Source organism: Cynocephalus volans, chromosome 4 (assembly GCF_027409185.1).
Source record: "Cynocephalus volans isolate mCynVol1 chromosome 4, mCynVol1.pri, whole genome shotgun sequence".
In the NCBI taxonomy this organism is placed as follows: Eukaryota; Metazoa; Chordata; class Mammalia; order Dermoptera; family Cynocephalidae; genus Cynocephalus; species Cynocephalus volans.
Window position 1 is genome coordinate 63069622 of NC_084463.1, and position 24973 is coordinate 63094594.

The 24973-nt window shown below is 36.8% G+C and overlaps 1 pseudogene; it reads right to left on the reverse strand.

The window, feature by feature from the left end:
* LOC134375755 (rho GTPase-activating protein 20-like) overlaps positions 1-24973 on the reverse strand; it is a 101281-nt pseudogene that overhangs the window by 12916 nt on the left and 63392 nt on the right.

The window sequence follows — 24973 nt, forward strand, 5'->3', positions numbered from 1 at the left end:
ACTAATATCCCCAAACCCTTTATTAACTGCCAGGCACTACAGGAGTGTGATTTCAAGTAACTACAGTATTATCACCACCTCCATTTTTCAGATGAGGACATAGTGGCTCAGTATAACTGACTTTGCCTAAGACTGTACATCTGGCAAATGGGGGGCTGAGAATTAAACCTTGGCTTGTCTAACTCCAAAGTCCTTGGTTTTTTTTTAAATTTAATAATCATATGAACTGCTTTATTATCACTTTATGGTTTAAGTCAGTCATAGAGTTTAGCCTCCTTAAAGGGAAAAGAGAAGAAATCCAAGTGCAATCTCTTTTCTGCTTAACAATCACCTTCCTATAGCCTATTAGGATAGGATAAAACACTTCATAATCAGTAGACTCAGTTTATAAGGAGGTGTACTTAAGTTAATTAAGAAACTGTCTTTCAGAATTAATGCTCTGAATTTTGGTTTCAAATTGGGGACTCAGTCCCCCAGGGCATAAAAATGAGAAACTTCTTTACCTTTTTTGTAAATTCACTTTCTACTTCTGGCCTGGAGGAAAGAGGAGGCCAAAGTATGCTTGGAGCGATACACACAGCTAAATTATATGCAGTCATCTGGTTACACGAGGACTGTTGTTCGATGTTGTGTAATACCCCAAAAAGATACCTTAGGAGAACAACATTTGCTCTCGGAAGCTGGTCTAATAGCCTAAAGACAGAAAAATGTGCTGTTTAAACATTTCATTAAAAAACTTGTAAAGATGGGCAACCCTAACTTTGCATAAGGAACTGTGCAAGTCAAGGGGGTGAATCAGGAACAGAGTTCAGATATGCAGGAATTTCCGTTAACGTGGTACCATACAAAGTGAGGACTGCCTATACAGAAAGAGAAAATTTTAAAAAGCACTGGGGATTTTTTTTTTTTTTTGTACACTGCCTTCACAACCCAATGAAAATGTAAAAGAATGCAGAAAAATGTCCCATAAAAAAGTGCTGCCTGAAATATTTCCCTGAAACTAGTACAATGTGTTTTAGCTGAGGCAAATCCTATAACATTTCAGAATATTCTCAACCAAAACCCACAAAGTTTTCTGATAAACTTTAACAATGATTAAATTTAAAGTGCTTCTTTATTTCCAAGTAGCAACACAGAAATGCTGTCTCTTGGTGAGAACCCAAACCTTAGCTATTAAGACTTTCAGGTCTATTCTGAAAGCTTATGCTCTGCTACACCAGCTTCCAAGGCCAATTTTGTCCCAAATCTCTGTTTCATTGGTATCACTTTCACATATATGTCAAGCTTACAATAGTACATTTTCTACTGTTTTCATTTTGTCATTCATAAGGGATTTTATGTATTTTTTTCATTTTTATTGAATCAAAATTGATTATACATATTTTGGGGGTTCAACATAGAGATATGGTGACCAAGCAATATTACTAGCCTAAGTATTGTTACAAATCATAATTATTCTTTACACCCTTTGTCCAATCTCTCCCCATACCCCCTGTAATTACCCTAGATTTCTTCTCTCCTTCTTAAAGAATAATGGTTACTCTGTTGATTTGTTGCCTAGATGATCTGTCCAATGCTGAGAGGTGTGATCAGGTCCCCCAATATTATCATAGAGCAGATGCTTCTCTGTCACTCTGAAATGGGCTTTGTGGAGAGAGACGTCCTCCTCTTTTCTTTATCTCTGCTGGTGACTCTCCTTGTGTCAGTGCATTCCAGGGGCTGGTGGACCATTTGCATGGTGGTTGTGGCATCTAGCTGCTTTCGTGGCAGCCATGGTTATTGTGACGGCTGTGATGGGCCACCCACATGGAGGTGATGTTTTTGGCATGCTTCTTGGTGCTGCTGGTGTGCCTGGTTGTGAGGAGTGTCTGGTCCCTGGCTCCATAGCTTGGGTCCCCAGGTGGGCCCCAAGGAACTGGAGCGGTGCCTGGTTGTGGGAGGGGGCTCCGGTCCCTGGCTCCATGCTTCAGGTCAGCGGGTGGGCCCCGAGGCACTGATGCGGTATGTCTGGTTGTGGTTGGGGGTTCTGGTCCCCTTCTCCATGCCTTGGGTCCCCAGGCAGGCCCTGAGGTGCTGGCACAGTGTGCCTGGTTGTGGGAGGGGGGTCCAGTCCCCACTCCATGCCTCATGTCCCCTGGCGGACACCAAGGCACTGGTGGTATGCCTGGGCTGGAACTAATTTTTTGTCCTTTTCATCCCACTTCCTATGGGAATCAGTACTTGAGCTGTGTGGTTGAGCTAAATTGCTGCTTTGTTGCTGTTTCCCTAGGGAAGCCTTTTCTTGCAGCTCAGGGTTTAATGGTTGACCTTATAGGTACTTCCGCCTCTCCAGAGACCTGGTGCACCTGGGTGGTGTAGAAACTATGATCTAGGCCTGAGTTCTTCCATCAAACTGCACCCCATACAATTCTGCATTCCGGACCAGTCTCCTCTGAGTGGTCCTGTGCTGACTGGGGGTCAGATCGGCTGTCCTTGCTGTGTCCCAGTGTTCTCCTGGTGGGCCTGTCTCTCACACTGCCCATGCTCCAAACAGTTCCCATGGGACGGGGCCTGCACTGGTCCCTTGCGATGACTCATCGGCCTCTGAATGGCTCCCCTTTTTCAGCTGTTCTGGCTCCTCCTGCGTGGCTCCACGGGAACCCAATTAGTGGTCTTGCTCTCCTGGGGGCCACCAAGGCCCTCTTCTCCCTCCCTGCTGCCTCCAAGTAACTCCATCTGAAGGACACAGCTGCGGCTTCTACCGGCTCCTGCTTCATGCACTCAGCAGTTCCAGCCTTAAAGTGGCTGCAGCATGAAATGCTCAGAGCAGTTTTTTCTTTCTGTCATCATGGTTTCTCCCACCTTCATGAACTCCATAGGTCTCTCCTTCTCGTCCCCTGAGCTCCAGCAGCCCCAGCTTCGCTGATGTTACATTTTTACAGTTGTAAATTTGTTGATTTGTGGGAGAAAGGGATGCTGGGGACCGTCTATTCTGCCATCTTGACCAGAACTTGATACAGGATTTTTAAATGATCATTCACCAAAAATGTTTTTTACTACCATTTGGAAAACAGATAAGCTGATATTCATGACTACTGCTTTTTTCAATAAGAATCTGCAACCTGGGGGGAATAAGGTAATCTGCCTCCTGTTGCACAAACAGCAGAGAGGTCTTTCTTCAGTACAATGGACTGACAATGAGTATATTTTGTTAGATAAGTTATGAAGAGCTTTGAAACAGACCAAAAGATTACTGGGTGTATTCAATGGCAAATAAGTCATCTAGCATATGCTTCTGGGTTATCTGTTTCTATGGGGGCTCTGAGCCTTTGAGCTATTTTACTACTCCACATGTTATAGATAACTGATAGCAGTGTACCTAATACTTGTCTACAGACTTGAAAAATTCTGTCTGATGGAGAGACAACTGATTGATCTGCACTCATGTTTAAAAGTTGCTCAAGAAAAAACTGTACTAAACAAGCACACACAAAGAAATTATATTGGGATTCTCGGGTTTTCTCCTAGTATCTTTTACAGCACAGATTATACTGCATTGTAATTCACAATTTATCTACTTTATTCTATCAGACTGCAGACTGTGAGTTCCTTGAAGGGAGAAAATAGGTCATTTTCTCTGTATCACTTCGGTTGCTGAAGACAATAAGGAGTCATCTGGTTAGTTAGATATTTACTAAAATTAAGACCATAAACTATAGATTGGGCCTACATATTAGGTAGTAAACGAATGCGTTTCATTTCCTACCAGATTCAGATATACAGAAGGTATACAATGTTCAAGTATTCCATGTTAATAAGATGAGGGAAAGAAACAATAACAATGACAGAAGCCAGCATAAATCTATTTTCAAACTGGTCCCTGGGACCATGACTTTGATAATTGTCCTTATTTTAATAGACAAGCTTATAAAAGCTTTGTAGAAGTATTTGTGAGACATGACCAAATTAGAATAATTACCTTTGAATTGTATTTATTTTCTCTTCATTGTTTCCTTGATCCATCACACAGACCCAGTGATCGTAGAGATTTGATGAAAAAATGCTTCCAGGAATATTTCGCAGAAATTCCTTACATCGATGGAAAAACAAGCATTTTAAATCATTATTCTCATGCCAAATATGTATTGGAGAAATAAGAAAGAAAACATCTTGTTGAAAGTTCTGTGAAGTCCTCCCTTCTTCGTACTACACAGAGCTCTGTGCCTGCTCTCCACTGACTTCTGCACATGGAAACACGTGCTTTTATTTTTTTCTAACGAAAACCATTTGGACAACCAAAGTTTGGATGATGGTGAGAAAGATAAAGGACAACCTATTTGGGCCAAAACCTCCTGTTTTATGTATTTTAAGCAAATTGGTACTTTATAGGGTCTGGCAGTAAACAATCTTAAATCCTTTTTTCCCTCCTTTCCCTTAAATATCTAGTCCAAGGAAATGCACCAAGATATCTGTGAGATTCATAATCTGGTAATCATTCATTTGCTCATTCTATATATATTTATTCAACACTCTATATGTATTTATACATATATGTCAGGCACTGTTTGAGGTGCTAGGGATAGAGGGGTGAATAAAACAAGTCCATGCTAAATAGTATGTCCATGGTACAATATCCTTTCTTAGAGATCCCATTCTGCGGAGACCACTGGCAGGGCTAAGTGTGGTGAAACTAGATGATGACACAAACAGGATATGACCAAGGGCATTTGCTGTTTGGATTTTTGTTTATCAAAAGCTTAAAAATAAAACACATTTGGTCTTGGTCCAAGAGTTCATTCTAGGCCGATTTTCTCTGTTGCTTTCGGTATGGCAACAAGAAGGCCAAGCTTGCAGTCTCATCTCCCATCAGTAAACTTTAGTCAGAGAAAACTCAATTCTTTGTCAATGCCAAGCACAGCCCCAGCCACAGTGGAAGTCATGACTGAACTGCGGCTACGTGTCACATGGGAAAATATTAATGGGGGACAAGAGAAGGCTAATCAACTGAAACTGAGATTCTAAGATAATTTGAAGAACATCCTTCTAGTCACTCTGTTAACATATTTTTTTTAGAGTGGTTAACAAGAAGAAGGATGAATTAATTCAAAGTTTTCCACTGTTCTATTGTATCTTGCAGTAGAAATATACCTGGATACTTGTGGTTCAGATATATTATCACAAAACTTACCTTTTTGGGTAAAGCTATGGAATTTTCATAATTCCAAACTAATTTTATCTGCTGCACTCACTTTAAAAGTCAGTTAGAAGAGGCAAAATTTGTTATTTTAAAACGGGGTGCTGACAATAGCTCTCTTTTTAAATCTCATTGGAAAACATACTTATGATCTGCCTTCAAGAAAAACATCATTAAATCTTAAACTTACACTTAAAAGATAATAACTCATAATATCTCAATGAACTCTCCCACAGCTGGAATAACAAGTTATGAAATAGAGCCATCATCACAGCTGAGAAGGATGTGCAAGCCGGTTCTGAATTACAATCACCAACTCACAGAAACCACAGCCCAGACCATCAGCAGAACTCTCCAATTCATTTGAGATGAAATTCTGCCAGATTAAATATGAAATTTTCCTTAAAGGTCTGATAGATCAAAGCTATAGTGTCTCAAGCAATTTTTGTCCAATTATAGTTTGAGAAGTTAAATTTATACTACACTACTTTAAAACAGTCTTAAAAATGAGAAACAAAAGTTCAAAAACTTTTGACAAAATTGATCTCCTTTCATGAAAGCACTTGGAAGAAATGTGACTAAAACACAGTTACATAATGATAAACCTTCAATTATTTGGAACCTATTTAACCAGACTCTTCAATCATTTGGATAATTTTTTGTCTTTTGCTTATTTTTGGAAAAATAATATTTCTGCAATCTAAAACACAAATGAACTCTTCTAGAACCATGCTTCTTTGTAATAGCCTCAAGAATTTAGCACAAAATTTTAAGAAGTATGGTGTTGTGAAGAACAGTACAGTAAGGAAATTCTTCTAAAACATTGGTTTTACCTTCCTAAATTGAGAGCTGGCAGAGAACCTAATTATATGAAAAAGAAAAACTCATATGCATATACTCGTATATCCTTGGCATATATATCTAGCTAAGCATACCACAGATATCCTTATTGTATTTCAGGACTGAAGAGTCATCACCAAACCCTGTACAAAACAGATTAGTTGAACCTAGTTAAAACTCTCCAGTTCTCTTGAGTGATAACTTATTGCAAAAGTCCACAGCAGGGTTTGTTTAAGAGCAGACATGGCCCATTTACCCCAAAACACCTAGTGTTCATGAAGATATGCAGTAAAATTCTGAAAGCAGCTGGCCACTCAGGTGGAGTAGGGGTATGCAAAAGTCTTCTTTGCCATATTTTCCATCATTTGGTTTTTATGTTTCAGGCTTTGGGATGCAGGCTGTGGGCCTTGTCTCTACCTGTGGCTCCAGTATACCCCAACCCTTTGGGAGATGGGGCCCCCTTCTGCAGGTCTGCAGAAGCTACTACTGGGGTCAAAAGTTCTGCTTAAAGCTAGTTTTGACTCTAGGTTTTCCAAAAATGTATGACATTTCCAAGAATGTGAGGGAAGAAAACATTTTAGAACTCTGTCAGCCATGGGTAGATGTGACATAGTAACCATGGGTAAAGGGTAAGAACAATAGAGAATGTCAAATGTAGTAAAAGTGAAAGAAGGCCCAGATGTTGTAGCCGTTCTTACTCCACTTCCAAAGTAAAAGGCATTAGGGGACAAAGGAAGGAATATTTGTGGGCATGATGGTTATGTAAATGAATGCAATTTTCAGTCATTTCAATAGTTTTTTGTTTCAGTTCCAAGGCAAATGCTTGTTTATTGCAAGGTAAGCTGTAACTATCTTCGAAAACTTTGCCTTCATTAGGAAGGTAGTGAGATAGTGAGAAAATCATCATAAGCAGGATGCTTATTTTTGTAAACATGCTGTGTATGTTTTGATTATTTTAATTTTTAATTACAATTTTTCTTTTTGCATGGGGTGGCAGAACTGAAGAAGAGATTGGGTGAGGTAAAAAAGTTTTTTTAAAGTATATCTGACATGTCATATCATCGGCAGTGGCTTTTAAAGTCCAATATTGACTTTTTGAAATGTTTTTAACCTTTTTTAGATTCTAAATCTACTTTGGTTCTTTCCAGATAGAAATAATGTTCATAATGAAACAAAACAAAACATAAAATGTTTAACTTGCTCCAGAGCTACACCACGGGGTGGATAAAGGGAGAACTTTTCCTACCTTTAAAACAGATGCTATCACAAAAATACATTCACAGTCTAGGTGTACTTCGACTCCAGAATTCAGTTTCTCTTTTAGCTCTCTGCAGGATTTCAGACTGGCTGATAGCCTGAAGATTCCTTTTGTTAGGGGTCCTTTTTGATTAAGAAAGTAAAGCATATCCTATGGGGAAGCAAAGGAAACAAAACAAAAAAGCACTTCACACATACATGCAAGGGAACATGTACTGCAGCTACTAGAGGACAGATTAAAAGCACTGAAGGATTGGAGCTGGATGGACAGCTAGAAGGATTAAAGTCAATCTTTTAGAGAGTAGAATGGTGGTTACCAGGGGCTGGGGATGATGGCGGGGGAGTTAGGGAGATGTTGGTCAAAGGAAACAAAATTTCAGTTAGATAAGAGAAATAAATTTAGGTGACCTATTGTATAACATGGTGATGACAGTTAATAACAGTGTACTAAATTCTTGAAAATTGCTAGGAGAGTAAATTTTAAGTGTTTACTCACTTTGCTTTCTTTCTATTTGTATGTCCTCTGCTTGCAGTGTAGGAAGAGAATGGGTTTTGGAGACAAGCAATCCATGGCATTTAAAATCTAGTTATGCCACTTATTTACTGTGTAACCCTTGGTAAAGTTCCGAGGCTTTTTTTTTAAATTAGTAAACAAAGGAATGATGACAATAATAACTACCCTCTGTATTTGCTGTGACAGATAAGCTGTGAAGGGGCTAGACTAGTGTCTGGCATTTATAGATGCACAATACAGCATAAAATGCCACACATCTAGTATAGTGCTTGCAGGATACTGGATACTCAATAAAAATGTTGGTTAACAGTGATTATTTAATATATCAACACAAACTCAGTGGCTTTCAACTGACCCATTCTATACGCAAAAGATAACTAAATGCCAGAGAATGTATCTTTATTCTTAAATACTTGAAATACAAATAAAGCAGTTTTAAAAACTTTAAAAAATATGATTAAGTAGTCTCTGTTGGTGAAGTGGTTAAAAAAAAAAACCAGACTTTCAGAACAATATGGAGTTGAAGAAGGATTTGTGAGAGATAGAATATGGATTGTCTATCTACAGAGCAAATTCCAATTTACCTGAGCAGGCTTATATGGCTCTTTCTTGAAACCAGTAGTCTAGATTATCTCTTATGTCTTCCTTATGATTCTGCAATAGCTAAGTCAGATTTTAATTCTTTTAAATAATGATAATAGAGATTCTTAGCTAAAGCCAGGGATGTCTATAATCTCTCCATCTGGGGACAGGTTTACTTTCCAGAGTTCCCCATTCCTAAAATTCCTTTCCCATTACTTTACAGGCCAAAATGAGACTTACTAAGACAGGTTTGGGCAGATTATCATTCTCACAAATATTTGGCAGAGAAACTCCAAACAGCTGTCCTGGCACAGGAGATGTTGGAGATATGGGCAAGTTGTGCTGGTGAGTGCTAGAGCCTCGCCAAAAGGCCCAGTTTAAGATAGATCTTCTCCTTTTAAATGTCTTCTGATTTGAATCTAAGGCAGAATTGAGAGTATTAGAAAAACTAGTTTAGTTTACTTAACTTTATTTCTATAATTTCCATTTCACTATATGTTCGTTACTATGGCTCAGAAAAGAAATGCTTATAGATGTCCTTTGTTATTGACAATTCAACCCATGACATTTCTCTATAATATTCTGTAAATTAAGGAAAAATCAACTAAGGAAGAATCAAATGTTTGGTTCTTCTTCTATCCATTTCTGAGACACCACTGGTATGTTTACTCGAGTTTTGGCACTAAATTTCAAAGGTGAAAGAATGGCTTCCTATTGAAATATTACAACTTAAAGCAAAAAGTGTTTTCCATACTAACATATACATTTTCCCATTTTAAAGATGAGACTGGGCATCCAGAAATTTGAAGACTGAATTATACTACAATTAAATCATGAGAAAAAGCAAGCAAGGAGGAGGGAAAGGGGAAGATGGAGGAGAAATAGGAAGAAGAGGAGGAAGAGGAGAAGAGTTGTTGTCCCTATTAAGATGTTCTATGGAAACAAAGAATGCTTTATTGCCTGATGTCCAACTCTACTACTGACAACAGATACAGGAAGGCAATGTCCTTCGTTTTTTCCCTTTCTTTGCAACTGCAAAGACTTTCCTGTATCTTTTCAGTTCCTGACTTTAAGACGTATGCTTAAGGCAGGATGGATGGGTGCAAACATGACTGAGACTTGCCCTTGCCATGGTGACATTTATAATCTAATAGGGAACAAGACTGGTGGTGGGGTGGGAGAGGGGAAAAACAAGTATATTAATAAATAAAACATCATAAGGGAGGAACAACGGACCAAAGGTATTCAGAAGAAAGTAAAGCACATTGATCCAGTACGAGGGAGAGGAGTGATCCTGGAGGCGTTTGCATTTGATTTGGATGTTTTTTAGGCAGTTGGCAGGTATGGGGATCCGAACCCTTGACCTTAGTGTTTATAACACCGTGTTCTAATGAACTGAGCCAACTGGCCAGCCTGATTTGGATTTTGAATGAATAAGACTTCAACAGACAGCATCCAGCGTAATGCCTTGTACCTAGTAAGTACTCAATTGTTGTTGAACAATGATTGAAACTGAGGAGAAATTTAAGTGGAAAAAAACAACATATACAAAGTAGGCAGAAGTAAAAAGGGTCAATAGTGAGTTATGATTTTGATACCACAGTGCTGAAATTTTTGTCATGTGTCTAATTTTAACATGAAAATTAGTTTGCAAATGATCTGATACATAAAAAGGTTCCATTTTTAAAAGTTCCACTTCTAAAAGTGGCTGGCTCCTTCTCTCCCTCTCCCTTCCCCCAACACACACACACACACACACACACACACACACACACACACACACACACACACACACACACACACACACACACACACACACCAACAACTATAACCTCTACACAAGTGAATGAAAATAAACCCACCTGTAGTCACTAAAGAGTGATCAAAAGAAGGTAGATACTGAAAGTAAAAGTTTGACCCTTCGAAGAAGGGAATGGCATGGCACTGAATGTTTCCTATTCTTATAGCTTTTATCATGAAGACAGGCCCCAGGGTGGCGGGGCAACTAAAATTTGGAGAGAAACCGGAACACTTACTGGCTTGGAGAAATAGAGAACAAAGATAAAGGTACCCACAGCAGCTGGAACGTGAGAGGGAATCACAGAAAGGACAAAACCTGACAGTGGAAGCCCCAAATATTGTACATTCAGTTCTGCCCAAATTGCTGGCTAACCCCTAAAGCATGCATTCCTGGGGCAGATTCAAAACATCTTGCAATTAAGGCTAACAGAACCAAGATATGAGAGGCCACAATACCCAGATAGCACTCACTCACGGTTTGACTCAATTCTCTCTAAGCATCGTCAAATACTAACTTTAAAGAAGTCTTTTATCTCGTTTGGATATAATGTACCTTAGCATTTTATTTTCTCAGAATAACCTACTTAAACCAAATATTTAAAAAGCCAAGTTGTGAGAGGAAAGCAAATAAGCAACATTTTATCAGATGACCTTACGACCATCATCCACACTTCACTCCCTTAGGATACAGTAAGTACGTCGTCAATGTACACACAGTCAGGTGGGCAAAGCTCTTTGGCTTTGAACTCAGGAGCCTAGTGACTCTTGGTTCAGACACTTATTTAGGCAGGTTACTTAACTTCTTTCCTTAACTTTAAAATGCAAAGGATAACCTATCCCTCAAAGGCTTACTGAAAGGGATCATGCAAGATAATGTACGGAAAGTATTACTTTGCCCGGGGCATGGGTCAAAGGAATCTTGATTAAAGCTGCCAAGAGACCAATCTACTCCTCAAAAACAAGACCTCCTCTCTGTACTTACTCTCCATTTGGTTTAACAGCCTTCTGGAGGTATGTAGACATGAAAGAATACCACTACTCTATTAAGAATTTTCTTCCTGCTTTGACACTCCCAACCTACACCATTTTAGAAAACAGAAAAAGAAATGAAACCCTTTCTGAAATCCAGAAAGGGGTTCCTGTATGTCTAGCAATGTCAATCTGGGCAAATGTTTGTTTAGTATGTACCATAATATATATGCTGAGTAGCTGTACTCAGTCTGGTTTGCTCACATTTAACCTGGTTTTACTATTTCTATAACTATGAGATTTACTTGATTTTTTAGCTTTCACATTTCTTAAGAAGAATGCTCTATCACAAGTTATAAACTCAGTTATTCTATGAATGTAGACAGAGGTTTAAGTGGAAATTGAGTTCTTTACTTTATCATAAATACTTTCAGCTGTAGCCATGCTTTTTATGTTCAGCATTCAACCTGAGAGTCCAGGTTCCCTCTGAGACTGAGAGAAAAAGAATTTTCATTAAAATTTACTTTGGTGCAGAGCCTTTAATGTATAGCCCTTATTTTCTAAATGTCAAAAGCTGATGAAAAAACATGTTACTGCAAAAAAAAAAAAAAAGATTATGTAAATGTAAAGGAAACTAATTTCATGTAAATCTAGCTTTCCTAAATAACCCTGGCAAGATTCAGGCTAGTGTTTTTGCATGCTTAAATTAGAAAACTGAATATTAAAAATTACAATCCTTAAAACTTTGTGCGTATAGAACAATAACCACAACAGTAAAAGCTTTCATTAGAAATTCTATTCTGGCCACATAGCTACAGAAATTAAGAAGACCTTTATTTTTGTTTTTTTCCAGAGTGGGAAATACATATGAGAGAACATTGGAATGACAGGGCAAACAGGTAAAAGAAGAAACATGTCCCATATTTTACCATCCACTATAAAAGTTCACATTAATTCCAGTGTAGTCCTGGGTCTGAAGCAGATATGGAAGGTAATAAGCCTGCTGTGGGCTCACAGAAATGGGAGTTCCACTCACAATAGAACCCCAAGAGTTGCTTCAGACCACACTTAGAAAGATCCCGCTTAATTAACTCTTCCACTTCATTCAAGTTTTTCCAGTAGGTGTGACTAAGCCATTCAATCTTTCATTTAACTTCTGCTCTGTTCTATACACTGGACTAAGTCCTGGGATGAGTTCTCAGGCCTTAGAGAAGCTCATAGTCTAAACAGACATGTAGATATGTAAACAAATAATCACAACGTAAATTTTTATGTTACACTAGAGATATGTATACAGTGCTCTGGAGACACAGAGAAAGGGGTAGCTAAAGATTCAAAGAAACAAAGATTTCCTAGAAGTGACATTTGAGTTGGGTCTTGAGGTCAGATCTTTGAATGTCTATATCTGCAACCCCAATTAACACTAGAGCTATCTCACTGTGGACCAACCACCCCAAGGATGACTTGTAGTGACTCAAGTCTCAGAGGTGGACTTCTGAGAGATCTATTGCTATTCTGTTTCCAGTGTAAGACTATTTAGTGGGAGGTCTTCTCCACAATGAAGCAGAAATTTGAAAAACAGATGGAAGATGACTGTGCTCACCTAAAGCGATGCTGGTTAACAGGGATATTTTCTTTGAGCTAACTAGAGAAAACGTCTCTCAGAAATGGATGTATGAAGCTTTGTCTAATTGTGGCTTATTTTATTCAGGTGGTTTAAAAACATAATATTAATTGTTCCCAGCCAATATTTTAATAGAAATTATCTTCCTCTTTTATCTCCTTGCTAATCTTAGAAACAACATATAAATTTCCACATAAGATCACGCAAAATATCTACTTCCTGGGGCTAAGCAATTTAAGAATTTAAGAGTTCTGTGGATTTTAAATATACAGGCCAGGGCCGAGCCCGTGGCGCACTCGGGAGAGTGCAGCGCTGGGAGCGAAGCGACTCTCCCACCGCGGGTTCGGATCCTATATGGGAATGGCCGGTGCACTCACTGGCTGAGTGCTGGTCACGAAAAAGACAAAATAAATAAATAAATATACAGGCCAAACAGAGTATGATGAACTCTGAGTACAACAAGTGGCACTTGGTAAATAAAGCCAAATTCCATATATATAATATGTGCTGGAAAAAAAGTATTAGCTCATTTTTCCCTATTAGAAGTCAGATTAATTGTTGGTATGTATGTGAAGAAAGGCAGGGAAAGAGAGTGAAGAGAGTCTTCTTCTTAAACTCATTTCCTCCTACGAGGTCTCCTTTTTAATTCTGATTTATGTTAGGGATGAGTTGGGGGCAAAGAAGGCGGGAAAGAAGGAAACAGAAATATGGACTTTAAAATACATTAAATTTTGATAATCATAGGGTCATATATTGTACATCACAATGAGGCTATGGAAGTACTGAAAACAATTTCCAGAGTGGAATGTTGCCTTCAAATGAAAAAAAAAAACAAGAGTATTAATAAAAGCTGTGAGGATGTTAACAGTAAGACAAACAATAACTATGTAAAATTGTCTCCATTTCATGAAGTGAGTTAGTACTAACATGTCCACATAATAGGGCAGTTGGGTCTAGTGATGAGTCGAGATCTAAGGACAGAAGATCTATGTTGAGTTTTCAGTTCTACTGCTATATGCTTTGTGATGCTGGACACAGTCTGAGTCTGCTCATTTGTAAAATGGGTAATAATGGAAACTTACATGGTTGTTTTGAGGCTTAAAAGAAAGTATTCTATAAACTGTTATGTTTTATGTAGAAATTACTTGATAACATTATGAAGAGTGTTATCATCCAGGGACCAAAAGTTCCATTTGTAGAATTTGTAGGCTCTCTACAGTTCTTTAGTCTTTCTAGATGCCTTTTGGCTTTTTTACTTCTCATTAAAACACTGCAAAGATGTAACAGGCAAAGAAACGGAGACCAGTCAAAAGAGATGGTTCTGTTACTTAGGGAAAGCTCTGTTATAAAGTCTAGTAGAATACTGAGACTTTACCTGAAATGTTTTTGATTAAATGTGCATTCTAATAATCTAAATTAGAGGGCAGCAAACTACAATCCCTGGGCCAAATCTGGCCTGCCACCTCTCTTTGGATAGCCTGTGAGCTAAGAATAGTTTTTACATTTTTAAAAGGTTGAAAAATTCAGAAGAAGAATATTTGGTGATAAAAAAATTTTAAGAAATTCAAATTTTACTGTCTGTAACAGTTTTGCTGGGACACTACCACACTCATTCATTTATGTTTGTCTATGACTGTTTTCACTTCACACTCTATGGCAGAGTTGAGTAGCTGTAACCAAGACAATATGTTGTGCTCTCATTGCTTTGCACTGTTGCTCAGGGCACTACAAATTTCAGTGACTCCATTATGTTTTGACAATGTTTCTAGTGCCACGTGTGTCATGATACTGCAAATCTATTTTTTTTATTATTCATCATGTCAAAATAAGAAAAGTAGACTTCCAGTGCTGAGTTTTTAGGGCACTGTGAAGTGTGTATGACATTGTTATTGAATCAATGGGCAAAGTATTGTGGTTACTGTGCAACGACATAACAGCCATGGTGAAAAAATATATGTCAACTTTACCTGACTAAGCACTTGTCAATAAATGTTGACATTACCAGACTAAACACTAACAATCACAGTATCCCCAACTTAAAAGAAAGCAACGATCAGAAAAATTAGAATATTTAAAATAAAATATCTCATCACCACAAAATTTTTTCACAAAGACAAAAAATGAAAAGAGACTGCAACAAAAGTAAATTTGAGTGGCTCATTTGTTAGCCAAGAAAGGATTGCCATTTACTAATGGTGAATTGATGAAATCCTGTGTGCTTGTAGTAGATGAAGAAATGAGCCCAGAGAAACTAGATTTAAGATTATTAGCCTTTTAGTGAGAATAGCTGATCAAATAGTTGAGGACATCAGGAATAATATCAATAGTCAACTAAAACAAGGCAGGTGACTCACTTTGGTTCTTAATGAGTTGACAGATGTTACCAATACTGCTCAGTTGCTTATTCAAGAAGTTGATGCCGCGTTTGAAGTGACTGAAGAATTAGCCTTAAACAGACTGCATAGAACAACTATGGGTGAGAATATTTTGAAAGAATTTGAGAAAATAATTCAGCACCACCTGAAGTGGAATCTGCTAAAATGTGTTATGTCTGATGATGTAGCAAATGTGTGGAGTGAAAAAACGGTGTGATTCAACAAATTTACAAAGGTAGTAAAATTTTAAAATGTTTAATACATATGGTTTATTCAGTGTATTGATCAGTGGTACTCAGGGAAAATAATTCAATCTATAAAGTGTTACTGGATTAGTAGTGTCAGCAGTGAACTTCATTTACTCCATTGTCAGTTTTGTGAATCGTCAGAAATAGAAGCCAAATATTAGCCTTTCTTGTACTATCACAGAGCAGTTCAATGGCTCAGCAGTGGTAAAGTTTTATAATGATGTTTTGAATTCTGGGCTGAGATTAAACTTTTTATGAATGAGAAGAACTGCTTTCAATCACTATTACTGGACATTGAATGGCTTTATAAGTTAACTTTTCCTGTAGATTTGATGTTTCTTAATGAATCCCACCTAAAATTACAAGGCAAAACAATATTTATCCATAAAACTTTTAATGCAGTAAAGTCATTCAACGATATTTAATCACAAGTAATGTCAAGCTGCTTTATACACTTCTGGTGCTGTCAAAACAAGAAGCAAGATCTCTAGTCCCACACAAGTCTGCAGCACATATATTTTCCGAGTTCAAACGATAACTCTAGTAGTCTTTTACCAATCTCCACGCAAGAGGAAAATATCATAACTCAAAATCTATTTATTAAATTGAGGAGCTTCCACTTAACCTGCAATGGAAGTGATTATCTTCCATGAAATGAAGAAGAATCTAACACAAGTCTACAAATGCCATCTAAGAGAGAAATGTGCTCAATTAGGATTATACGCTCATAGAATGATATCGATATTTGGCAGTACCTATCTGTGTGAAAACGTTTTCCAAGATGAAATATAAAAATCTCATTACAGATCAGAACATTTGCAATCGATTTTGACGATTAAGTCACGAACTTTAAAACCCAATTAAGTCAAATTTTATCCCCCTCAAGATAATTCAACTCTTTTTAGTAGACATGTATTATGTATAATTATACTCAATTATTATATTTTGAATTCCATCAGTAAAAAACACATGGAAATTTTCTTTCTTTTGTTACATAAGCACCTACCTGCAAATTTCACTATCGAGCCCCTTACAGAAAAACTTTGCTGACCCCTGATCTAAATCAGTGGTTTCTGAAACAGTTGTTCATCAATATCTTCTGTATTAAAAAAAAAAAAACCCACATAAGAGGTTCACCTGCAATTTTTAGTTGCACAGGTGATTCTGATATCCAGCTTGGCTTTGGCACCATTAGGCTATAGTTACTCCATCCCTGATCCCATTTGCCACAAATCATCTACCTCTGGAACTACGATTATCCTAACTTCCAATAGAAAGAAACTGAGCAGAGGATGCCTACAATTTAACTTAGAAAGCAAGTCACTGGCAAAACTGAGTAAAACCCTTAGGATTCCTACTCTCTGATTATCAGTCAAATTAATTAAAATTGACAACAGACCCAGAGAAATAGTTCTGAAAACATGGGTAAAAAAGGTAGAGTGGGAGAATATTATTCTCCATAGCATAGTTATAAAGATTCTCTTTGTATCTTTAATGAGATAACAAATCTAAAAATTAATTTGATTATCCATTAAACAAATATTCATTGAGTAAATATTCATTTACATATGCCAGGCACTGTTGCAGGTTCTGGCAATACAGAAGTGAACAAAACAGACCAAAATCCCTGCTTTCATGAAGCTCACATTTTATTGGATGGAAAACCATGATACGTCTCTCTATAGCACCCCCTCAGAACAGCCCAAGGAAGTGAGCAAACAGTTTTATAGTCCAAAAGTTCAACTTACTGTTACAGGACAGGAGAAGATGACTGGTATGAATTCACGGTAAGTTTGTACACCGGTGTTGGCAAGATGAGGGAGTCCCTGATGACCGATCTATTAATTCACTGTTGACTTCAGTAAAGTATAGAGTTGGAGGCCAGGTCACCATCAACAGAAAGTGATGGGATTGGGTGTGTATATGTGTGTGGAGGGGATTCAGACAGAACAGTTGACTCAAGGAGTTGGAAAATGCCTTAGTGATAAAGTTAAGACTCTCTAGCCAGTATAGAGTGCCCATTTGAGGGTGGTCATTAGTGATATAAAACTGCCCTGCTGCTGTATTATTTCCTCTAGCAGTGTTTCTTTAGAGTTCATCTAAAGAAGGACTTTTGCTACGTACATAGGAAAGTAGGAAAGAGGGTCAAAGAAGCTGAGGTTATCTGCAAGAGAGATAATCATGATAATCATGGAATTCAAGTTGGATAAGAAAAGAAGTAAAAATAGGAGTTGACTAAAAGATGGAGAAAGTGATACAGTGTTGTAAGTTATAAGTAGACAGGAGGAATCTGGGTTTCCAGAGAGGAAAAACTGTTTTGTTTTGTTTTTCCATGTTTCCATGCACAAAGACTAGACGTGTTATTGTAAATGAGGAACTGACAAATCATTTGGGAAGGTCGAGATAGTAAATATTGTAGCTTTTGTGTGCCACAGCTTCTGTCCTAGTTATTCAACTCTTTAACAATAGCAAGAAAGCAGAAAAGAAAAAATGAACAAAGGCTGGCTGAAGAAGAAGAGAGGGCAGTTACAACTCTTTTTGCCCAATAAGATGTCAAAATTTGGAATCAATGGAGTGAATAGGAAGATAAGTTTTATGCTAGTATTGCAATTATTAAAAAAAATCTATACATGTTTTAATGTGAAAATTATAAATTAAACAATTTTAAATGAATTGAAAGATGTTTTGTTTAAAAAGGGATCTTGGGGTGTAAAATTCACAATGAGTGCTGATTTGTCTGTTTTCTCTAAGTTTAGATTGCTACATACACATTTTTCTTAAAGAAGGGTCATTCTACAATAAGGTTAAAAACAGTATGAGCTACTTTTTCATTAATGCTACATCAGTTGGATCACACACAGAGGAAGTACTTCGAAATTTCTTTTGGCATTCAGACGATGCCTAAAATCTGTTATGTGGCAGGTAGGTGGCTTCAGTGATCTCTCAAGGTCCATGCTATGCCTTTAAATTTATTACTCCTTGGGCCTGAGTTTGTTCATTTGCAAAGGCAATTCCACTGTTCACTGGACCCCCTAGTTGGTTCAAATTGATAAGGGCAACTGTAGAAATTTAGCATCCATTTTCTACTATCCCACTCATAGTTTCTGGTATCCATTTTCTATTTCTCATACACTCTTAATTTCAGACTGAGAGCTTAAAACTCAAACTTGGCTTAGGGTAAATTATGTTGGACACCATTTTTATCATTCTAGAGTCTTTATAATGGGGAGGTAAGAGACAGCTATGTTCACAGGAAATTAATACTCAATTGGTAGGCTAAGGAGAGACTTCTGTAGAAATTATCCTAGTCTTCACATAGTTATCAGTCCCAGGATCCAGGCAGGGGATCAGAGTCCCTGACATCCATTACTGACAGCCTCCTTTTTATACTGTGACCATTTAGGGGGAACACACAGTGGAGTGTATTACAGTACAAAGAAGGTATTGAAGCACCTGCAGCATTGCCTAGTGTCTTTGACTCTGCAGTGGCCATAAGATTAAAGGGAAAGAATGGTGAAGAAAGAAGGGATAGGCTGTATTGCTATTAGTTGCTGGTTACATCCGTCATGCCTATTTCTGATTTATAAAATGATCTTCTTCTAAAACTCCATCTTTCCTTTCAAAACTCCTAGGTAATTCAAAAGAAAAATCACTCCATCTGGCTGGAAGTTTGGGTATTTTCATTTGTACAAAATGTGTATCCAGAAATGAAAACTTTTGCTGAAAGAAGGCTCTATGAAGGACAAGAAGCGACTCACCACTCCGTTGCTGGGCCATAGCCAAACGGCTGCGCTTCAGGATGAACTGGCACCGCATCTCTTGGGGCAGCTGTTCCATAAGGAAGGGGTCCTGGAAGTTGAGAGGTGTGGTGGAGTCCTTTGATCCCTGTGTCAGGAGTGCAGTGTCTCGAAGGTGGCTCATTTTAATTCCATAAGGATATTCATGCCCTACACAGAGAAAAATCTAAATGTAGACTTCAGACAGGCTGATACTGTGAGCATGTGTGCTACAAACTGGAATGTACTGCAATTTACCCCTGGTACTTTTGGTATAAAGAATCCTTTTGTTGACTGAATGATCACCATGTTCCTCTTAGTTGGAGACCACTGCATAATGTAGGTGGTCCTACCAAAATAGTTTTAAGGATGAGAAGAAAGGAAGGAAGAAAAAAAGTCTTTTAAAATTATCTAGTGTGGAGTGAATGTACAGGTCAGTTTGTGAGTTGCATAATGTTGGTTTCTCCTATTTGCACATAAGAATATTTAGAGGTATTCCAGTTTCTCCTTTGACACTAACTAGATCTATAAATCTTCAGCAAATCCCAGTCCTCTCAGCCTCAAATGCATGATTTAAAATACCCTACTCCTATCGCACAACTATTGTAAAGATCAAATAAGTAAACACTGGTGCTTAATATTATTTAAATAATAGGGACAATGAACTATGTATGTCAAGAATTGCTATTGTTACTATTATTTAACACAAGATGTCTGACTGAAAAACATTTAATTAGTTTTTATTAGTTATATAAGTAGAGCTTCTCAAGAGCATTGGGACTGGTTTGATTTATGCTTCCCTCCCACTGCTGCACTCTGAGGCTGGTGTTCATAGGCAATAATCAGAAGGAAGACTGCAGGAGATTAGAAACACAGAAAGAGATGCAAAAAGGATTTACAAACTAGAAAAGCTAAACCCTGCACATCTCATCGCAACATAATTTTTGCTCTTTAATATTCTAAGTAATTGCATCCTGTTAGTGTAAAGCTCAAACACTACTGGTTTGCAGATTTTTTAAGCACAGGAGTAAGTTCCCTTCTATTGCTGACTTATCACTAAATGTAACTCAGTAAACGCTTACTGTTCCTTTCTACCTGGCATAGGCACATAATGTCAATATTCGATTAATATCAAGCAATACAGCAACTTCTAGGAATTAAGCAAAAAAAAAAAAAAAGAAGAAGAAGAAGCCTTCTATAACAGCAATAAAACAATCAATTTATCCAAATAGCCAGCAGCTCATCTACAATTGAGGTTTGCAAGGCACATTAAAATATACAATTATTTTTATTTTTATTTTTTGGTATATCGCCAATACAGGGATTGGAACCCTTGACCTTGGTGTTATAACACTGCACTCTAACCCACTGAGCTAACCAGCCAGCCCAAAATATACAAATAAGAACTGTTATTCAATCGTGGGACAATCACATGTCATGTTCCATGGTTTTTTAGTAAGAGCTGGTAATGAAGCTTGGAGATGTTTTAAGCTTGAAAGTTACCATTCACCTAGTTTTAATTAAATTAATGTATTTTATTAAAGCATATTTTAAGTATTTTTTTAAAGATTTGCTGACTTTAATTGTTCTCCATTGACTTTACAAAAATGGCAACATTAAGTGAGAGCTAAAAAAGAGAAAGAAAGAAACTACAATCACAATAATACATTGAACTTTGAGAAGTAGAAAACAGAACTGTGATTACAAGAGGTGGGAAGGGGTAGGGGTATTAGGGAGAAATTGATTAATGGACATTAAGAATTATTAAATTTTGAAATGATAAATACACTAATTATCCTGATTGGATCACCATATATTGTCCACAAACACTGATAGTCCACTCTGTACCCCACAAATATGTATAATCAACTATTTCAATAAAAATAAAATTTTCAGATAGAGGGGGAAAAAGAAACCCTGAAATAAGTCAATTTTGTCCTCAGTTTATGCATGATCACTTTCTACATTCTAAGCATACAGATTTTGTAGAAAAGTTTGGTTTTAGATTACTCAGATCAATGGAAACACTGATTACATAGTAGTGACCTCACAGATAAATGAAAGTACTGCACAAGATGATGCATGTGAAATGCTTTTCACAATGTCTAGCAGGTAGTAAGCATTTTTCAATTGTTAACAGAAATCAACGTCATCAACATCATTCTGTTCATCATCTCAAAATCTGCTACAGATATTGTCCTTCATTTTTATTGCTCTGTTTCTGTTAACGACTCTGAATAAAATTACTGATCAAAAAATATTTTTTAGCGAAATGATTTAAATAAGGTGAGGTGTAAACTATATACCAATGCTCCTCAAATCAAATGCTGGGTAACTGAGCTACAGAAATAGCAAAGTAAGTTAGTGAAGTGACAGTAGATTAGCCAGTGAAGATTTATATGTTCAAATGGATTAATCCATTTTCTTTGATGTCTAGAAAAGTTCCTGGCACAGGGCAGGTATTTCATACTCACTGGTGGTTTAAGATGCATGACTGGATTATAGACTGGTCTTCCAGAGAGGCAAAATAGTGGATAGGAAAGGGAACAGAAAATCCCAAGAACTGAATATAAAAAGAAGTGTATGAAGAAAAGGAAATACCAATACATATTGCTGTGTTACAGAAAAAAAGTAAAGGTTTGGCAAGCTAGCTCTGTTTATAAAGTGAAAAACAGAAGAAAATTCACATTTTTCTTCCCAACTATAAAATTAGCTACTTGAGCAAAGAGATTTTTTCTAACACAGAGAAATGTTTAGTAGATATTTATTCTTCATATGAGATTTAACATTTCATAGTATTTAAATTTAGGACCATATGACTAATTCTCTCAGACACTTAGTATTCACTGAATTTTAATTATAGTTCTCTTAGATTTTCACAGAAACTTACCAATGAGTGGGTATGGTGCTGCTTCTTTGCCAGAATTGACCCATAACTGGTAATCTCTCTCAGAGCCCTTGGAGATAAAAGAATTAAAAGTCATAATAAATCTTCAACATTTGGTACTTCGATGAGGACTTTTTTGGGGGGCATTTTTATGTTTCGTCAAAGGAAAAACCTGGGGACAATGTAAATGCTATATAGGTACACGGGAGTGATTATGATTTTTTTTAGAAAATCCCATCTCTCTCCCCCCAATCCCCAGTGATGGCTAGGGATCCACAAACTTCAATGGAATCAGGCCCTCAATATAAAGGTAGCCCACGGAATGTGAAATCTTGACTAAATCTTTCTACAAAGGAAGAACAAACTTTCTGGTTCTAAAAGGCTAATCTCTTCTTTAGAGTCCTGACTTCTGCTATGTCTCTGGACTTCTCAGAGAATATCCGACTTAACCTTCAACATGTCCCTGGCAAAGACAACCTTGTTATCCAGAAAGCCACAAACACTTCTGTATGTATGATTAAGAAGTAAAATATCAAAGGCTGATTTTAGTTCAGCTGCTTCTGAGCAGGAGAAGAAGAGGCTTTGAACAGATAGGCAATTGGTACAGTCTACACTGGTTTTAGTTTGGGCAAGTCCAGTCCTGGGCACAGAAAGAATGAGAATTCAATCTAGAGAATAGGCCCAGTCATGGAAAACATAAAACAATAAAATTGTTCACTAGTAGAATTATAACCCCGGAAGGGTTATATTCCTCTAGGGGGAATACGATAAATATATTTTAAAAGAAGCTAGTACAGATATAGTCAAGTCTGTTGGCAGTATTTCATATTCTTGACTTTAACTTCTGATTAACAATCATGGTCCTGCCCTTATAACGGAGGGTCTTGGCTATGGAGAATACCATACAGACTGCCCCCACTACCATACATACATAGTTTGTTACTTCATCACTAGTCAAAAAATTATATTTCAAATGGAACGAGCAACCTAATAAAAATCCTTTCTTTTCATAAGTGTCTAAAAACACTGTGATCATCTCTTAGACCAGGTGTACTCAAATAGCCTCAATCAATTCCTAATTAAATTAATAGAATTATTTTGGGATCTGAGGAGATGGATCACTTTATCTAAAAGAAAAATACAGATAAGGAAATGAATCCTGTCATTAATTAATCTCCCTTCCTACCCCTAAAACTATTCACTTTCTTCCAAAACATTCACACAGGTTAGAAATCAATGCAAAGATGTCTGCTTTACTCACTGCATATAAATTTAATTACATTTAAAATACATTACTAAATTTAATAAGTCAGATTTTTTAATCCCAAATTTTTAAAGAGCTCAGGGCAAACCCTGAGCTCTTTAAGGGCTTACTATAGCACCATATACTAGCAAATTGAAATACATGGCATGTCTTAAACATGTGTCATGTCACATCATAGTGTGTTTTAAAATTTATAGGGAATCTCACACAAGGAATAGTGTTGTTCAAGTGCTTTCCTTAGTTTCCACCCTTCTGAGAGTCACTCTCTTTAATAAAAGTACTCATTATGTGGTGTTTATATAATTGATAGGGAGGCAATGAGGAGAACCTTCCAATTCTCTTTCCCCAACTCATTCTCAAACATTTCAATATTTTCCTCTAAAACAATTTCAAAAGGTAACCTCTGTCTCAGAAAACAGGAGCAGAAGCTAAAAGCAAAAGGAAAAAGTGTGGAGTATACACTAAAGCCCTTCAAATCCATGATCTATTTAAAAGCTTGTCTTTTTATTTACCAGTTCATTAGAAGTACCAGGCATCTTATCCTCAGGGCCTACAGCCAGGCAAAATGGCTTCTAGCCATGTGTTCTTTATGCAAAAATTCTACTACAGAGCAAATCCTTCAGAATTCATCATCCTAAGACTAACTGTGTCTTGAGATAATAATAGGATGATTAGGTAGGGAGGAGAACTCTCAAATATTGACAAGTAGAAAGGAGGGAAAGAGTTGAAACTTTATTACTAAGAATCTTACACCAAAAAAAAATTTTTTTGTAAATGTACATAGCATATACAATAAAAATACACATCATCACCCTAAAATTATAGTCCAATCTTATGCTTTTTGGTTCATACAAACTTTAAAATAAGAGTGGAAGATAGCACCCATATTTTAAACTAATATTAAAGATTTACTGTCCTTATTTTCTATGCTTTGGGGGATAAAATATGATTTTGGTATATCTAATAACCAGCTGTCTTATGATGGAAGGGATAATATTTACATGACTCTAAAGTATCAAGGTTTGTTTTCAATTAAGAATATCTAGCAGAGTAACTTACAGTTATCCTTAGCATTGTTAATGACATGTTGATAACTTCATTCGCTGTATCTGAATTCATTACTGTTACAGTTTTAGACTGTAGAAAAAAAAGAAATAAGAAATAGAGCTATGGATAAAGAATTTTAAAACAGGTGAACAAATAATAATTGCCAAATGATTATCCAAAGGCAAATCCTGATTTCCTTTAGGTGGTTATAAATAAAATTTCAAACCCGATTTCAAGTGTGGACAGAGTAAAGCACATGACTTAAGTAGAATATAAACCTTTGACTATAATTTACTTTCATTTCCTTATATATTATGCCCTTTAATAAAACATTTATTTCTCTCAAAATAAAAGATGTGTGGCTCACAAAATATAAGAGCTTAAACAAGTAAGGAGAAGACTAAATATATTTCATAGAGAGTACAATAAAAAAAAAATTCAGTGAGGCTGGTGTTCTGCCTCATTTCCATAGTTGTATTTCCATAGCGCAATGGGTAATAAAAAAGGGAGAGAGCTGAATCTCTTTATATCTCTTCCTTAGTACTGTTTTCACAATATAGGATTTTATTTCTTTCCATGGTATAAAGTCAGTTTAGGTAAAATCAGAATAAGAACTG